The sequence below is a fragment of the Gossypium arboreum genome, chromosome 5, assembly GCF_025698485.1.
Source record: "Gossypium arboreum isolate Shixiya-1 chromosome 5, ASM2569848v2, whole genome shotgun sequence".
In the NCBI taxonomy this organism is placed as follows: Eukaryota; Viridiplantae; Streptophyta; class Magnoliopsida; order Malvales; family Malvaceae; genus Gossypium; species Gossypium arboreum.
Window position 1 is genome coordinate 79,559,362 of NC_069074.1, and position 16,114 is coordinate 79,575,475.

The window sequence follows — 16,114 nt, forward strand, 5'->3', positions numbered from 1 at the left end:
TTTAGAATAACTAGGATATTAGTGGCACGCCATTAAGGGACCTAAGCGCGTTCTCCGATTATTAGCACATTAGTACTCTTCGTTTAGCACATTTGTGCTATCTGTATAGCATCTTGGTGCTCATTGTTCATTAGTGCATAATAATTCACCTCTGTATTTGTTTTGTATATTCGGTATATTCTATAAAAGTCTACTATGGGCTAAACATATGAAATGTAAACAATGGTGAATCATCAAAGTGTTAAGGTAAGTTTAGTAACTTTCAAAGGTAAGTTAAATTTTGTTAAAGCAAGATATAGTTATATGAATTTAGTATGTGTGTAACATGTATTAAATTGAATGATTTTAAAACAATATGTTACGATTCATTTACCTATTTATTCTTGTCGTGCTTACTAAGCCTTTACGGCTTAACACGTTTATTTTAATGCGTAGGTATAGTTGACTCGAAGAGATAGAGTCGGGCTAGGAGATCTCTCATCTCATCACATCCCCAAGAGCTGCAAGAGTAGATACTATAGTTTGAGTTAAAATGGCGCCATGTACATAGGTAGACTAAATATGTTCCTATGTGTGTTCCTATGTGTTAGGGACTAAAATGCAAACTCTTGAAACTCTATCTATTTTGATTTTACTTGAAGTATTTTGGTTCTATATGAAATGAATTATTGAAACCATAAGTATGTTTGCAAATGTGGTTTGCTAATATGATGATTATGATTGATTTCAAATGGTTTTAAATAGTTTTAATACATTTTGAATTGGTCTTAAGTGTTGATCAGAAGAATCTACTATATATTGCAGGGGGTTTAGTGAACTTTTAAATTGATTTTTGCCTAAATTTTATCCGGGTATCGATACCAAGGATACCAAGGGTATAGGTAGTAAATATATGTTGCTTCAATCATAATACACAAGTGATGTAGGAATTCAAAATATATTCATTCACGTAGTAATTCAAAATACATGTTGGAATTTGTTTGATAATTCCCCATTTTCTTTCAATCCATTCCATAATTATCTCTAATTAAGTTTACACAAAATCTCTCTCTCAAATTAATAATGATTTTTGAAAGAAACTAGGTTTTTTTTCTACAACATGAATCTACGTATCTAATTATTTTATTTTTACAAATATTTTAATTTTATATACTTGATTAATTAAGTAATGATTATTCAAATATATATATATTTCTATTCTTCCATTTTTATTGTTTTGATCATTAAAAATCAATGTAAATAAAATGATTATATTATAAATGCATTAAATGATAATGTTACTTTGATTTATAAAGAAAGAATTTGTATTTGATAAGGTATGAGTGATATTTTTGGTCATATATAATGTCAATTATAAAATAAATTATAATTTTTTTAGTTTAAACATTATTTATCAATTGTATTGAAAAAGAAACATGAAAGTAATTTACAAACTTATTAATAAAATAATTTTATTTATTTATTTATCGAGGAAACCATTTTTAAATTATTTTTCAAGATAATCTTTTTATTTGATGAACAAACATTTTGTATTTTAATTTTATAAGAGGCTTAATAATATTTTTGCTATAGCTAAAGTAATTTCTAATATGTTATTTTAATTAATATTTTAATAAAACATTATTTATTATTTATTATTTTAGTATAAACATTAAATTAATAATATTCTATCTTATTTACTTAAAAAAGGTAAAAGTAGAAAATAAAAATATTTACAAGCTTCATAAAATATTCAATGTGTAAATGTATTAAGTTATTAATTTAAGAGGAGAAGAATTTTCTTTTGATGTTATTTAATTATATCTAAAGCAACTTATCATATTTTTTTCAGGAAAATATTTGGTTTATTGTCAACAGAAGTTTTATATTTCACAAGCAGGATTAGAGGATTGACAAGTATCTTGTAGGGATACAATAAAATATTAAAATAACTCATGAGACACATGTCAATTTTTGGAGGTTGTTTGTGGAATAAAAAACACATATTACCAAGATACCAAATACTAATCTAAAATTTTATTAATATTATTAATAATGGTTTTAAAGTTTTAGTTTAAAAGTTATATTGATATTATATTATGAGTTAATGTTTGGTAAATTGGTAGTGTACTTTTTTTTCCAAGCAACCTTAAAAATTGCTATGCATTCTTTTAAAATATTTGTTTTAAAATTTTACTATACTTCTATAAGACATTTGTCAAATTGGGGTTATAAAATAAAAGAATCCTCTTTTTTACAATCTTATTTAGTATGATAAGAAAGCTCTATGAGTTCAGTTCGGTAGAATGTGGGTCTCCAAAACCCAATATCGTAGGTTTAAATCCTACAGAGCGTGATTCTGCCCTTGTTAGGTTGAAAATTACACTGAACTAAAAAAAAAAATTGAACAGCAATGTGAATTTGACGTCCTTGGATTAAATTATTAAATAAATTAAAATTAAAAAATTTAAGAATTAAAGGGGCCAGTAAAAAAAAAAGTCTATTTGTGGAATTTAAAACTCCATTCGTAATATACCAAATATTTTCTATTATATCATTATATTTAGTGAAAAATAGGTGAAAATAAAAAATTTTAAGAAATTGAAATAGAATAAATTACTAATAAAATAAGTTGACCATGATTTGTTTAGGATAAAAAATTGAAATTGATTTTTATTGTTTTAATATTCGTCAAATTATTTATCTTTTATGTTAAATATATGTGAAACTATAAGAATAGTCACTAAATTTTGCTTTTGGTTCTATTTTGGTCACTTAATTATTATTATTTTAATTTAATCATTTAACTTTTGAAATTAAATATTTTTCTCACTCCCCAGCTAGTTGTCGTTAGATGAGTGACTGAAAGCTAACGTGAGATTTTTTTTATTGGCCTAATAACAAATTTAGTCCTCTAATTTTTACATATTTTATCAGTTTGGTCCTTAATCTAAAAAATTAAACAAAATTAGCCCTCAATGTTTACAAAATTTGTTATTTTAGTTCTAGTTCTAATAATTATAATAAATCTAGCCTCAACATTTATAAAATTTGTCAATTCAATTCAAATTCTAAAAGTTTTAAAAAAATAATATTAAAAAGGGCCCACTTCAACTTTCTATTACTAACTAACGGGAGAGTGACTAAAATATTTAGGGTGAAAGTGCAAATTTACCATCATAGTATAGGTGAATATTGAAATTTGTCACTATACTTTGTTTTTATTTATATTTGCCTTATATTTTTAAACTACGAATAAATTTGTCATTTCACTTTTATGTGATTGAATTTTACTCATAAACTTTGAATTTTATTAAACTTTTCCACACCACTTAATATTAAATTTGATGATTTGAAAACATAGTTTGATAATAAAAAAATCTTTCAAATATTTTATTTTAATAGACAACAATAATCTAACTTATAATATTAAAAATTAGTAAACTACATTAGAATTTCTATTTAATGGAATAAAACTTAAAAATAAAATACATGTATGTAAAAGAATAAACTTTATTTTTATAAAACAACCATTTTTATTTAATTTTTATAATATGTTTATTAATTTATTATTTTAAATACAAAAGTAAAATATGAAAATTTTATTAAATTTTGATTTAAAATCATTTTAAATTAAAATTGACTAGCGAAATTAAAAAAAAAGCTTTAGTGACAAATTTCAATCAAATAAAAATAAAGACACAAAATTCAATATAGAGTTAAGGTATAGTGGTAAATTTATCTTTAGTTCATATGGACAATGACAAATCTCAATTAAAGTGAAGTATAGAGGTAATTTTAAGTTTCCATTTAAAACATAGTGACAAATTTGCATATTAACACAAATATTTAATAAGTTGAGTGATTAAATAAAAAATAATAGTAGTTAGATGACTAAAATAGAATCGAAAGCATAATTAAGTGACTATTTTTATAGTTTACCCTAAATAAATTTAATAATTTATATATTGAATTTTTTTGGGTGGAATAATATCATAATTAAGTGAAACTTTTAATAATATCATAATAAAACTTTTATGTTAAATCATTTCATCTTTTTGATAAAAATAATGGCTATATTATATTAAAATATATAATAGTTTCTATAAAAAATACAAAATATAAGCAAAGTTACACTTAATTTACAAAATATTTTTATATTAAAATAAAAATATTATTAAGACAAAATAAAACATGATCAAAACCATTTAATTAAAAAAAACCATTTCAGTTTCTCAATTTGGATCTATCAGAATTCTCATCCCTTTTTCTATCAACATTTGTTGTTGTTTACTAACTTATTTTTAATATAATTAATTACATCATAGCTGTACTATTTGATAACTGTCTCAAGTTACGTTCATCACTAGTATAATGATTCTTTTTAAAGAAAAATTGATACACTTTTCAAAAAGTCAAGATTTGCGAGAAAAATTAAATGACCCATCACCAAACCTAATAGATGGCTAAATGCTATTAAATAAAAACAACCCCATCTATACAACTGGTCAATATATTTGTCATTCAAAACAACTAGTCAAAATTAACACATTTGTTGGGTCTCATAATATATTGTTGGAAAAATTGTATTTTTATGAAACTTTGAGCTGTATTCTCAATAAATAAAGGTGGAGAGTTGAATCATAAAATTATAGTTTCATATTCTACTCCATGAGACCTTTACAATGGTATATCATAAGCTCAAAATGGTTGAGTAATGAATGAGAAATTGATGCTCAAAGTAAGCTACTTGGAAATATTTGTTGAGGAAAGGTAAAAGCTTAGATCCCATATTAATTAAATACTAAGTGTGAAATGTATTTATATTCGGGAACCCTCTTATAAGGTCATTGAATAATAAGTTTGGAACTTTGCCTTCTGCGTAAGGAGGTGTAGGTTTAAATCCAACGGGTTGGGTTGCACCTGCATGACATGGGCAACGCGAAATGTTTGGATTGGTCGGGCTTATAGTGAGCCTATGAATATTTTAGCCTAATACTGTAACGCCCCAATTTTTGGGAATTCTGTGAATGTTGGCATAGATTTAATTATGTTTGTGGGCCTCTAGAAGGCCCAAGCTTAAGATAGAACCCGGTAATTTTAGTTAATTTTTGTTCCATAAGAAAAAGGGAGTGAAATTATGAAATAGGACTTATGTGAAAATATTTGAAAATGCTATAGGCTAAATTGAAGTGGCCAAATAAATAGGAGTGCAAAATAGGAGGATTTGCATGACAAACCTCCCATTTTACATGAAGTGGCCAGCCATCATGTTGTTGTAGACAAAATGTACACTTGATATCCATAATTTATGGTACAAATTGATACAAATTGATAATAGGTTAGGTAAATGTTCCATGATAATGGGTTAGGTAAATGTTTCATGATAATAGGTTAGGTAAATGTTCCATGATAATGGGTTAGGTAAATGTTTCATGATAATGGATTAGGTAAACGTTTCATGATAAGAATATCATGTCTTTTGTATTAAAGAATTAAATGGATGAAATATGAAGTTTTATTAAAAGAAAAAGGGGTGAAAAGAACAAAGTTTTGTCTATCTTTGTTCATCATAGCTGAAAGTTAGAGAAGAGAAAGGAGAGGAGAAAGCTCTTGAGTATTCGGTCATAAGGAGGAGGAAAATTGAAGGTAAGTTCTTGGTACCTTGCTTCTATTTTGAGGTTCATGAGTTCTTCTTGATTCTACCTTAACTCTTGAAGTATATTTTGATTTTTAGTTGTGTTGTGAGCATTTGGTCATGAATTAAAATGAAGGAAATGGTTGTTGTTTCATGTTCTTTTGATGAAAAATGGAAGATATGTGAAGTTGAGCCAAACAAATGAGCATGCATGTGCCTTAGATGCTAAAGGGAAAAATCGGCTAACATGTTGTGCTTTGAAATGATGAAATGGAGATTATGCTTAAGTAAAAATCATAGATATGTGATGATTGATTGGTGATATACATGTTTAAATAACATGCATGCAAGATAGGTGTATGAAAGTGTGATTTGGTAATAAATCTGCTTGGGACAGCAGCAGTAATGTGACTTTGGAAATTCACCATAAATTGTGGGAGATGAATTAGAAGCTGAATAAATTATGTAATTAAAGCTTATTGAGTCTAGTTTCTAATGAAATAAACAAGAACATATTTTGAATTCTGTACAATGAGAAATTTGATTCGTAATGAAGAGTGGTCAGATTAGTCAAACAGTGAAACATGGGAAACTTTGAGAAAAATCTGGTATTGATTGGCTAAACCAAAAATTCTGAAAATTTTATGGATAGAAGATATATGAGTCTATTTTCAAGGAAAATTAACGGAACTTGATTTGGAGTTTCGTAGCTCCATTTATAAATAATTTAGTGACTGTTGCTCAGGAAGACAGCTTGCAGTGAAATTATGATTATGTGGTAAACATTGACAAAAATTTGTTAACGAGTTGCTTATTGATTTCTTATAAGCTTACTATGATCTGTAGGTGTGGTTGGCTGAATATTGTAAGGGGTTAATACGTAGTTCGTATTTGAATAGTTAGATTAACGTGTTAGTAATCCAATTGTAGGCAGTTCGTGTGTGGATCTCGCCATCGATATATAAATGCAAATAGGTGTGTAACTAACACCCTCTTTCTTAGTCTAGATCGAGCAAAAGTCGAAAAGTCGAAATGCCGAAAATCGGTATTTTGTAGATTTGCGAGTGTCACGAATGCTCGTGAGGTAAATCGATTAATGTTTTTGGTAAGCTGCAAAATTTGGACTGCAAAGTGCATGATTTACGTGCCCTCGATATTTTTGGGTTTAATGGGCCAAAATTGGAATGATGGGCCAACGGCCCAATTCGTAAGAACCCTCGATGCGTGATTCATTAGTACGTGAAAAGTAGGAAAATGCATGAAAAACCCTAAAATAGATAAATTACTGAAATACCTTTAAAAGTGGAAAATTTACGCTTTACCCTAGGAGATTAATTACCAAAATACCCCTAGGGTTAAATTGACTTAAATGCATGTTTGATGTTGTTTTTTTCTTGCATGCCATGTTGTTATTATCTGATGCATGGGATTGGGATATTGACGGAGGAAGTCTTGAAAGTGGCTTGTCCACGTCTTGGAGGCTTTGCCTCAATTCTTTGATAATCGAGCAAAGAATGCTCAACTGTGGAGTGTTAAATTTGGGTGGGTTGAGCTATCCCCACATGGAGTGTATGGCTGGTACGAGTGGAGTGTAGTGGTTGGTGGGTTGAGTAGTCTCCCAAATGGGCTTGCATATGTTTCTTGATGTTGCATGTATTTTGAAATGGGCCTATGGGCCATACTATTATCTGAATAAGGGCTAAGGCCCGGTTTATTATAATCTGAAAAGGGCTCGCCTAGTACCACTGTTACCCAAATAGGCTTGCATATGTTTACTGATGTTGCATGTATTTTGAAATGGGCCTATGGGCCATCTTTATTATCTGAATAAGGGCTAAGGCCCGGTTATTATAATCTGAAAAGGGCTCGGCCCAATACTCTCATTACTGAATGGGCTTAGGCCCAATGGGCTTGAGTGACTTGGACTTTGAATGGGTTTTCCTTACACACCGAGTTTCCCCAAACTCACCCTTTTATTTTCATCCACGCAGAAATCCCCAACCATAGTGGGCTTGGAGTCGTGAGGAATTGGAGTGGCCACCGTTCGAAAGTTTGATTTTCTTCGGTGAACTGGACATCCTTTTAATTACGTTTGAGGTTTTGGGCTTTTAAATGTAATAAGGCCGCTTATTTATTTTGATGGTTTTTAATATGTATTACTAAGATAGGTAATACTTATTTTAACTGTTGAAATTGGATAGCTTTAGGCGCGTTTTCAAAAACAACAGTTGATTTCAAAATAACACGACAACAAGCAAAGCTTCCGCAATGAAAGTATTTTCCAAAATTAATCACTTTTCCTAAAATGTCTTAATCGAATCGGTTTCCTAGAAATATTCATGACGTTAAGGTGTGGCAATGGCGGTATGCATGTCTAGGATTGGATCCGAAGGAGTTTGGTACTTAGCAATCAGATGGACTCACCACCTCTTTTCGGTTTCCTACACGGTGCCGACTTCCATTCACTTTAACCCTTAATGAATTAATCTTTTGAACATCAAGTACAATTTTCTGAACTTAGAATGGAAATTTTTTTTTACGTTTTTTATGTGGCATGCCAGATCTGGCCATAACTTCTGGGCCGGGTTTGGGGTGCTACAAATACGAAATTTAATTTTTCCTCAGTAGATATATATAATTTGATATAAAAGGATTAATTTGATTTTAATCAAATTAATTCAGCTGCCCCATTAATGAAGATTTATTTCCATAAACTCCTCAACTTTAAATGCCTATAAAAGGCTAAGACTTATTCAAAGTTCTTTACTCAATTTTCCACTCTCTCACACCAATTTTCTGTTGCTATCAAAACTCTTTTTTTCTTTTCCAAATTTTTTAAATGTTTCAGTGATAGAAAAATGCAACATTCATTTGTTGATCATTGTAGAGGTGCTACTACTTTGATCACTATTATTGTTGTGTCCTAGGAGACATTCGACCAACATTCCTCCAAGTACTGTAGGAGCAGCCAAATCTGTCTTAAGGAAACTGTGTTTTCACAAGCCTCAACATATCGTAAAATCTTTTTCCTCCCTTTTTATTTTAACTTATGTTACGTTTTATTTTGTTTTCGTATTTAACAAATTAAATATAAATCATTCTAGTTATATTTTATTTTGTATATGGTTATTTATATTTATTTATTTTGTTCACTAACGTATTTTGTCCAACATATATATTATTTATCTTTATTGAGTTTTTAAATAAGAGATTCTACCATTTTATCACAAAGTTTTGGGTTTTAATTTTAAGATTTTAACTTGAATTTTATTTTTAAAATTAGAGTCTTGTTATCGTACTCGTCATTACCGACTTGCTACCCAGTTACCGGATTGGGTATCAACCTGTAACCTGCATGGTTCGTCTCTTGGGTTCGCACGTAAGGTATTTTCATCCTTTCATGAGCTTGCACGATATGGGTTCGCACCATCATGCATGCAAACCCACACATAAGAAACACTTGTTAACCTTAGAAATAGGGTATGTATGGAGACCTACTACGACGTCACATCCATGAACAGTAACCGTATAATATAAATAGAGAATTTAACCCTTTTGAGAGAAAAACACATAAAAACATTCAACAATTTGGTGTGGTGAGCGTAGACAGACTTTCGACCTTCAGAAAATCAGAAAACCAAGATGACTTACCCTAATGAGAATTTCCCTAGCGATTTCCCGTCGGACCAAGCAGGAGGTTTCGGCACCGACAACTAACCCTGAGAAATGGATCTCTTCACTGGTTGGTTTGCTGATTGGCTAAAAAATTTAGGCAACTTAAGCCAAGGAGGTGATTCTAATTCCTTTAATATTAATTCCCTTTCTAGTTAGGGGTCATCCTTCCCCTCTGATCAGGGAGCATCGCAACAATAGTTGTTTGGGTTACAGGAATACCTAAGGTTAATAAAAGAAAAAAATACTCAAAAAAGTTCCAGGTTTGAATAGTAATAATTATTTCACTAGGAGTTGCTCAGACAGAATGAAGAACTGAGAAGAAAAGTGCAGTTCGACCCCTCTGATATTTAGGACCATGTCACGCCTCTCTAGGAGGAGGTTGTGGGAGCACATGCAAAGCCATAGCAGAATGAGATGGATGCTTTGCGTAGAGATGTGCGAGCTTTGCACCTTGATGTACAAGACATGGACTGGTTATTTTGTTCTAACAACCCTTTATCTCCAAAAGTGGCAGCTATGATCCTACCGTTCTATTTTAAAGTGCCAAAAGAGATTTTTAAAGATAGAAGAGATCCTCAGGCACATCTCATGTAGTATAATGATTACATGACTGTGTTAAGAGCTTTTAATGCAGTGAAATGTAAAGTTTTCTTGACGACTTTTAAGGGAAATACGAAAGATTGGTATTTTTCTTTGCCACAAGGCTCCATTCAAAGCTTCTCACAATTGGGTCAGAAGTTTTTGGGGAAGTTTCGTGCCCATAGGATGATAATGAGCACTCCTATGAGTTTGATGTCAGTAAAACAGAAAGATGGAGAATCTTTGCAATATTATGTCAAACGATCCCATACAGCCACATTAAACACAAAGAACTTAGAGGACCAATGAGCTATTAATACCTTCATTATAAGAGTTCAAAATGAACACATCTAGTACTCATTTATTGATAACAAACCATAGAGTTTGAGAGACTTATACAAGAGGGCCTACAAGTTTGTTGAGGAAAAAGAAATTAAAAGAGTGGTTCGCAACACTTTCTAGAGGGATGATAGGCAATTTAGGGATTTTCAGGGTGCACGTAGCCAAAAAAGTCTTTCTTCTCAAAGTTTACGAATCCAAAGTGGGGGACAATAGAGGAATTGCTCACAAAATAAATTACCAAAGGTGTTCGACCTCAAGGCGAACATACAAGAAGGTATGTTCCCCATGGAAAATTTGAATCTTACACTCCTTTAAATGCTTCACGTACCTACATTCTTAATCAGATTAGAAGTTTGGGCCTTTACCAAGCCCACTACCTATACGAAGTAGCCAGTCAAGGTCCAACTCGGGAGATAGATGTAGTTTCCACAATGATAGGGGACACAAGACTGAGGATTGTTTCTCTTTAAAGGATGCTATAGATGAGGTTGTTAAAAATGACGAGCTAAAAGATTTTATGGCTCAGGATGCTTCACCCTCAGATTAGAGTTCTTGTGGTGTTAATAAAGGTAAACAAAAAGTCAAAGGCATCATACATGTGATACTTGGTATATATTAAGAATAGACGACTTCTAATATGAAAAGAAAGGCTCACCTCAGAAGTGTGATGTCGACCAGTTTGTCGAAGAGGCTACGTTAACAAGAGAAGTGGAAGGTAGAATTTTAATGAGGAAGATGAGGATTCAATATGTGATGAGGAAGGAAATGACCTTATGATTATGTTAGCAATTATTGCAGGGTTTTAAGTTAAAAGGATTCTGATTGATAGTGGAAATGCTGTAGAGGTTTTAACTTGAGATACATATCAGAAGATGGGTCTGAACGAGTAAGCTTTAAAGAAGGTGAGCCCCTTGTATAACTTTGCTAACCATCAAATTAATGTGAAAGGATTCATCACTTTACCTGTTACTCTTGGAGACGACGAGCACACTATCACAAAATATGTTCAATTCTTTGTGGTAGACCACCATATGGCTTATAATGCCATTTTTGGGCATCTAGTTATGAGAATGGCCAAAATGATGATAGCCACTTTTTTTATGAAGATCAAATTCCTTACCAGGGTGGGGGTATGTTTCATGAAACTTGACTAGCGGATAGCCAGACAATGTCACATATTGTCAGTTAAACAAACTGATAAGCAAGAGCCACAGGGTCAGAGTTCACAACAGGCAGAGGAGGCTAGCCAAGTTATAGATTTAGATTGTTTGGATGTTAAAAGAGAGGAAAGAGTTCGCAAGCCAGAGGCAATAGAAGTTATAGAAACTCTGCAATTATTTTATGATAACATGGATAAGTTGGTAAAGATATCATCAACATTAACAGAAGAAGAAAAGAAGGATTTGGTACAGTGTTTAAAAGGAGAACTCAAACATTTTTTCATGATCAGCAGCGGACATGCCTGGTGTGGACCCTCAAGTAATTGTACATCGACTGAATGTGTCCCTTGAGGTCAAGTCGGTTAAGCAAAAAAATAGAAGGTTTACTCCACAGGTCATGGAAGCCATCAGAAAAGAAGCAAGTAAATTACTTTTAGCAGGGTTTATTAGAGAAGTGACATACCTAGACTAGGTGTCAAATGTTCTGATGAAAAAAAAAGGCTAATGGAAAATGAATAATGTGCATCGATTTTACTAGCTTGAACAAAGCTTACCCAAAAGATAGTTTTCCTTTGCCCTTAATTGATAGGCTGGTAGATGCTTTATCTGGTCATAGGTTCATGAGCTTCATGGATGCATTCTCCTAGTACAATTAGATCTCTATGGCTCTAGAGCACCAGGATAAGATGATCTTTATTACAGAGGAGGTTTGTTCTATTATAGGGTTATGCCTTTTGGGCTAAAAAATACAGGTGCAACATATTAGAAGTTGGTTAATAAAATTTTATAATTGCAAATTAGTCCCAGTGTTGAGGTCTATGTGGATGATATGTTAGTGAAGAGTACCACTTTAAAAAAGCACATTGAGGATTTTTTTGAAGCATTCGCTATCTTGCACACCTACAACATGAGGTTTGATAACAAGCTAATTTTGTGTGTTTACTGTACTTATTTTTTGTCAAAAATCTTGAATAGAATGCCACTAAGCTTGTGTTTTCTTGTTTAAATTTTATCAGGACACAATTGGAATGTCGAAGTTTAAAAAAATCAGTAAATTAGACTAAATTGGAACAAAAAGCAAGGAAATGGACTAAATTGAAAAGTTGCAAAATTGGTGGCTGATGAAAAAAATTCAAATTTTGATTTTGTCAAATCCTGTAATTAGAAAAATATCTAATTTTTTTTGTTAGTTTTTAAATATAATTTTAAGAGGAAGTCATGCTAAAATTAATTTTTGAGATCCGTATAAAAGCCTTGTAATTTTAGCTTGGAAACAAACAGTCTTAAGCCTTGAATTAAAAATAACTTTCCTTTAAAAAAAGGCATAGAGGCGAACCTTGAAAAGATTCGGGGATATTCTAGATATATCATCCCTGAAGACTATTAAAGTCATTCAACACTTAATAGGGAGGATTGTCGTACTCAACATGTTTGTTTCCAGAATGACAGATAAATGCTTAACTTTTAAGGCATTGAGAACTACATTTAGTTGAATAGAGGTATGTCAAAGGTTCGGGGCTATTCTAGATATATCTTACCTTTCTTGTAATTGGATAAATGCTTACCTCACATCTCCACCGTTTTAAAAAAATTAAAACAAGGTATATGACTTGGCTTCATATATTTATATTTTATTTTGGGAGGGGTTCCAAAAGGGACTTGGCTTCATTGGTGAGTCATTTCAAAGAGAGAATATGAAATAAGATAAGGTTAAAAAAACCAAAGTGGCTTAATTAAAACAAAAATGGTATACCCTTTGATTGTAGGGAAAATTAACAGAAACTACTACCCCCAATACGAACAGAAGATGAAGCTTCCCAGTTGCATCTTTTTCTTTATAAATACTCCTACAAAGCCCCAGCCCCTTTTTATCTCAAGTCTTCACATTTAGTTAAACCAAGTTTCGAACATATTATTTCACCACCACCGTCCTTGTATTCCTTTTCCTTTTCGTGTTATTCGGAGATGCTGAGCCATTTGCTCCACACCCTAGCCGGTAACGACAATGGGAACAAGAAGATGAAACCGGAAAAGATCAAAGTTACTGTTATTTTGATGAAGAAAAATGTTTTGGATTTCAATGACTTCCATGCATCTTTTCTTGATGGGTTTCATGAACTGTTAGGCAAAAGAGTTCCATTTCAACTTATCAGTTCTCAACATGTCGATGGTGAATTCTTTTTTCTTTTTGTTTCATCCAAGAAGCTGAAAAATAATAATATTATTTTATCAAAGCATATTTGTTATTTTGTGATCCTCACCTGACTTGGTCGGAGGTCTACCAGTTCTTCCCCTACGAGGATAGGGGTACTTGGCAGATCCTCCGAGAACCGGGCGGGCGTATTTGGGGCCCTTGTCGGGGTTCCCCAAGTCATTGTAATAAGCATAGTCATAGACACGATTCCATTCTTGAAGCTCTCCTTGGCCATTGCCTCTCAAGGCCATCAGCTCTTGTCTGTGTATTGAAGCAGCGGCTTCGGCATCTCATGCGGAAGATACGTCTAAAAAAAAAAATCAAACATTTTAAACTACGATTTTAGCCAAAAGAAAAACTGAAACTCCCAAAGAGAAAAACAATCGAAGAACTGACCTTGTTAGTGAAGAAAACTCGAGGTTTATCGTATTTCTTGTCGGGATAAACCCAAGAACCGCAGACAAAGTGAAGCCGATCATGACCTGGAACATGTTCGAGAGTGAGAGTTTTGAGGTAGAACTCACTGTAATGATTGTTTTTAATGAGGAAAGCTCCAGGTAATCCGATTTCCTCCTCGAAATCAAAGTTAACGTCGAATTTAGATCCTCCAGCCACTGCCGATGTTATTGTAGAGTTCCAGTCCTCCAAATATGCTTCTTTCCCCAGCTTTCCTTGCAACCCATTATTTAAAAATATAAAATAAATTTAATTATTAGATTAGGACTAATATTAATTAGTGCATGGCATTTCATATGAAAATGCATTTTTTACTGTTTACTTCTATGCTCAAAAAAAAAATCATTCCCTTGAACAGAACCAAAAAAAAAAAGAAAGTTCAATATTTTTCATCAACAATGATAATAAAAAATTTCCTGAGGTTAAAGATGATATGTACGTGTCAGTGTATAAAAGGGAAGTGGTCGTTATGAAGTATAAACTATTGATAGCAATGGCAGGCTTTTGTTTTGACTTTAAGAGACAAAATAACAAATATGCTTTGATAAAATAATATTATTAATTTTCAGCTTCTTAGATAAAACAAAAAGAAAAAGGAATTCACCAGCATCGACATGTTGAGAACTGATAAGCTGTTACAAGCCCAATTTGCCTGGCCCAAACCCAATTATCCTTTAAATCCAACTATCCCTTAAACCCAACAACCTAAAATCCTTTTAACCCTAGCCCACAATAATTAAAAAAAAAAGGAAAAACTAAGAAAACCCTAAGCTAGCCGCCGCCCTAGCCTTGTCAGCCACTTGCTCCACCGTTTGTCAGCCACCTGCCACCGCCCCAACTGCTCCTGCAAGAGGAACACGCAAGCAACAAGAAAAATAATAGAAAATATATGTAGTGGCTATATAAAAGCCTAAGAGATCAAATTATAAAGGTTGGATTTTCTTTGGAAAGAATACAAGCAATTTATTTTTTAGAGTAATCCCCAAAAACACAAAATTACAGTAAGGGTTTGAAGAAAAAAAAATAAAACAAAGCAAACATTTAAGGGTATTTCTTCTTTTATTGGCAATTTTTCTCATTTATTTTGAAACCATACATACACACCGATATTTCATTTTCTTTTTTTCTAAATAGTCATATACAATACAAAGATTTCATTTTTATTTTGATTTTTTATTTTTTTGGTTATATATATATATATATATATATATATATATATATATATATATATACGAAGTAAAAAAAGGGGCATAAAAAGGATAAAAAATCTCACCCCTTTGGATTTTTGGCCACCGTGTGCGGTGACTGGCGGCGGGTTGGCGACGGCGAGGACGGCTGAGGCTGGCTGGCTTCTTGGCCGGAATCTGGGCTGACCCAGAGAGAAGAGAGAAGCCTTTTTTTGTTTTTTTTTTTTAAAACTTGGGGAGAATGATTTTTTTAAAAAAATTTTAAGCTTTTATAAAGGACCAAAACGGCGCCTTTTTGGTCGGTTTCCTCAGACGTCAAAACAACGTTGTTTTGAGTAGACTGACCTGACCCGACCCAACCCAGTTAAGCTAGGATCCGCGTGTTTTATGAAAATGGGAAATTTACGCGCACAGTCCCTCCGCTTTTTTATCATTTTACAATTAAGTTTGTTATGCTTTTAATTTCGCCCATTTGATTTTGTTTCGTCTTCATTTTGGTCCCGTGTAAAGCGCAACATGTTGGAGGGAAGGGAAAATTTCCTTTTTAGTCCCCCATGTCATTCGCGCACTTCAAATGGATCCTTCCTCTTACTTTTATTTTTGAGTTGGCCCCAGAACTATGTTTTTGTTGCGATTTTAGTCCTTTTTTTGTTCATTTTCATGTCTTTATCATTAAATTAATTATTTTTAATATTAATATAATTATTATATCATATTTAATATTTTTTTATTATTAGATTTATTACCGTAGGTACCGTTATTGTTTTCTAATATGATTATGTTACTTTGCTACTTTTTAATATTATTAATACATTCTATTTATTTTTTGTGCTGCATTACAATTTTATTATCATATTATATTTAGTATTGCTTTAATATTATGTTAAGTATTATATTTTATTAT

The 16,114-nt window shown here is 31.8% G+C and overlaps 1 long non-coding RNA gene across 1 annotated transcript; it reads right to left on the reverse strand.

Annotated features, from left to right (window-relative positions):
* Nucleotides 1-14,560: 14,560 nt before the first annotated feature.
* LOC128293208 (uncharacterized) lies at nucleotides 14,561-15,591 on the reverse strand. The gene is made up of 2 exons (XR_008283326.1): nucleotides 15,297-15,591; nucleotides 14,561-14,867 (listed from the first exon to the last, which is right to left on the reverse strand). It is a non-coding gene; the product is annotated as an uncharacterized LOC128293208 (long non-coding RNA).
* Nucleotides 15,592-16,114: the final 523 nt, after the last annotated feature.